Source organism: Panthera uncia, assembly GCF_023721935.1.
Source record: "Panthera uncia isolate 11264 chromosome A3 unlocalized genomic scaffold, Puncia_PCG_1.0 HiC_scaffold_12, whole genome shotgun sequence".
In the NCBI taxonomy this organism is placed as follows: Eukaryota; Metazoa; Chordata; class Mammalia; order Carnivora; family Felidae; genus Panthera; species Panthera uncia.
In genome coordinates this window covers 11,482,620-11,486,169 of record NW_026057579.1, presented here as the reverse complement: position 1 = coordinate 11,486,169, position 3,550 = coordinate 11,482,620, and the positions used below count along the sequence as shown (strand labels likewise).

The following is a 3,550-nucleotide window of genomic DNA, read 5'->3' as shown; positions in this document are numbered from 1 at the left end:
AAGTCAATTTTTTTTGGTCCTCTCTCAGACTTAACCTCCTGCTTACTTCCAGATGCCCTCATATCTTGCTTAACTCCAGAACCACCTGCAATCTCCATTTTAATAACACATCTCAATATGCACAATTTTCTACAAAGCTAGCCCCAGTTCCTCCAATGCACAAGTGTCTCTGAGTCCTCCTTGTTCTGGACTCTTCTGCAACAGTTAAGGAGGGAATGAAAGGGCCATTTTGTGAACAGAATAGTGCCAATCAGGGGCAAGCAAGATGGAAGAAAGTGCTTACTTTTCTCTAACTTGCTTTGATAGAGCCTTCCAGAGCTGCCTGTGTTACAGTCACAAGCGTCTTAATAGTAACCAAACAAAAAGTTAACTTCTGGGGTCACCATGTGGCTCAGTGGGTTAAGCATCAGACTCTGGATTTTGGCTCAGGTCATGATCTCATGGTTCAGGGGCTCGAGCCCCACATCAGGCTCCACACTGATAGTGAGGAACCTGCTTGGAATTCTCTCTCCCTCTCTCTCTCTGCCCTTTTCCCGCCCTTTCTCACTCTCTCTCAAAATAAATAAATAAATAAACTTTTTTAAAAATATGGTAACTTCTGCATGTGTGTTCACCATGCAGCCAGCATTTAACTGACTGCTCTAAATGCAGTATGTCATTTAATCCTCTCAACAATCCAGGGAGTTGGACTCCAGTATTATCCCCATTTCAGAGATAAGAAAACTGAGGGTCAGAAGAGTTAAGAATGATCTATAAAGGTCATACAGATATTAACTGATAAAGCCTCGATTCAAATTCAGTACTGTTTGAGTCCATAGTGAACACACATTAACAGGATTAGGTCTATAGTTTTGCCTGCAAATAACAAAAAAACCTTAGATGAGGTAACTATTTCAAATAACAAGAAGATCGAAGTTACAGGTTTTCAAGGTTAGTTAAATAATGAGGCCTCCAGTGTCAGGGCTCTGGGTTATATTCTCTGAGATATTTTTACCTGTCTCTTCATGAACATAGGATGGCTGCCATGGTACCAAACATCATCTCTTCATTTGACAACACGCAAAGGCAGAAATGAAATGGGAAGGTATCTCTTCCTACTTGTGTCTGTTTTTATCAGAAAGAAAAATCTTTCCCAGAATTCCCCAGCAAACACTTTCTTCTAAGTCATGAGTCAGAACTGGGTCATATGCCCCATTCCCACCCCTTAATCACTCATGGGCAAAGGACTACCCTGCCTCGGTTAATCTAACCATGATTCAGCCCATGGAACCCAAGAAGGGATCCACCTACCCTGAGTACATTGCCACTCACCTGAATTACTGAACAAAATCAGAATCTGTTAATAGGGAAGGGCAGGATAAATGCCTGTATGCATTACCTTTCAATTTGGTGCTTCATCTCTCCTGGATTCATCAGGATTTCCTTCACCTATCCAGATTGCTAGTCTCCGATGTCAATATGAAAATACACCGCAGATTCTGCACTTTTGTCACCAATAAGGAGAAAAAATTACTAAGTATGAAAAATTTAGTGTATTTTAATCAGGTAGAAAATATGTGACTCAAGTGATAAATATATGACTATTATTCTCAAATAATTATAATGTAGGGCTAAAAACAAGTCAAGTTACCTTCCAATTTATAATGTTTTCACTCTATTTCACACAACCCCCTTCTGATGCTCTTTACAGATGGATTATAGATCTTTATTTTCTCTTAAAAACTTCCTTCTCCAAATTTCTTCATGGTCCATCTATTTTTGTGTCACAATAATTATTTATGGATGAGAGAGAGGTTCTAATTTTTTCTCTGTGTTTTCTAAACTCTTCAAATACTTACACACACAAAAAAAATGTGTTATTTTTCTGTTATTTTCCAAATTGGTCAAATATTGTCACAAAATGTAGATCTATCTGCATAATTGGGAGTTTATGTAATTGGGTAATTCATCACATTGAGGCATTCTGATTCTAAAAGTTGTATAATTGGAACCTTCTCAATAAAGAGGTTCTTTTAGGTATGAGTATTTTTTTTTTGTCTTTTTGTTTTTGTTATGTGTATAACAAATCTCTTGGCCCTGTTGGAAACATCAGGACAGAGAAGCCCATCTCTCATCTCTCACAGTCCTGGCCCATACATGTCACTGCAACCACATTTATTTCCTTGCTGCTCCTGGAATTTGGTTATTTCTTAACCCCAAGTTAAGTTGTTCTGACTCCACTAATCCCCCTTCCTGATTTACTTTAAGGCATATGTTAAAATTTATGTTTTATAGGAATTTACCTTTTTTTATAGTACACTATACTTTATTGATGGTACATGACAAAGTAGGGTTCCCCGAGCCCTCCCCTTCTTCAAGGTGTCTGGGATGGAAACTGTGGAGGTTGGGAGATTCTCAGTGTGTTGGAGGATGAGCTGGGGTAAGGACTCCCCGGAAGCTGAGGGCCTCTCTCTTTCTTTTGTTCTCAGCCCTCAGCTGGTCCCAGGGTCTCTGACTCCTTGGAGGCCATGTTAACCCATAAGGTCCACAACCTAGTTTCTACAGCCAAATCATTGTTATACCAGGAAATGAGCTTGACAGAGTGGCCATTGAGAGCAGTGCCAACCCTAGCATCGAAATAGAAGAGTGGGTGTTCCTGTTAAAGTCATGGGAGACAAACTAGTCCACAGTGTAGCCAAGATGCCCTTAAGAGGACCCTCCAATTCCTGTTTCACCACCTTCTTGATGTCATCATATTTGACAGCTGTCTTCAGGAAGTAGGTCAGATCCATGATGGACACATTGGAGGTGGGGACACAGAAGACCATGCAGATGAGCTTCCTATTTAGCTCAGAGATGGCCTTGCCTATAGCCTTGGCAGCACCAGTAGAAGCCAGGATGATGTTCTAGGCAGCCCCTTGGCCATTACACCACAGCTTCCCAAAGAGGCCTCTCTGACCTTCTTGGTATCAGTGATGGCATGGACTGGAGTCATGAATTTCTCCATGATGCCAAGTTGTCATGGATGACCTTGGCTAAAGTAGCCAAGCAGTCGGTGTGCAGGAGGCATTGTTGAAAATCTTGAGGGAGTTGTCATACTTCTTATAGTTCACACCCATCACAAACATGGAGGCATCATCAGAAGGTGAAGAGATGATGACCCTCTTGGTCCCACCTTTCAAGAGAGCCCCAGCTTTCTCCAGGGTAGTGAAGACCCAAGTGGACTCCACAACATACTCAGCACCAGCATCACTCCATTTGATGTTGGCAGGATCTTGCTCCTGGAAGGTGGAGATAGGGTTTCCATTGATGGCAAGTGTCCCATTCTCACCCTTGACTGACCCATGGAATTTTCTGTGGGCAAAATCATACTGCAGCATATAGACCATGTACCTGAGGTCATTGAAGGGGTCATTGATGGCAACAATATCCACTTGGCCAGAGTTAAAAGCAGACTTGGTAATCAGGTGCCCAATATGACAAATCCTTTTACTCCAACCTTCATCATCATGTCTCAGGGATGTGGCTGGCACTGCACCAGAAGATGCAGCTGTCTGTCAAGCAAGGAGGA

The 3,550-nt window shown here is 41.7% G+C and overlaps 1 pseudogene; it reads right to left on the bottom strand.

Annotated features, from left to right (window-relative positions):
* Window positions 1-2,392: 2,392 nt before the first annotated feature.
* Window positions 2,393-3,550, bottom strand: LOC125937291 (glyceraldehyde-3-phosphate dehydrogenase-like; annotated as a pseudogene).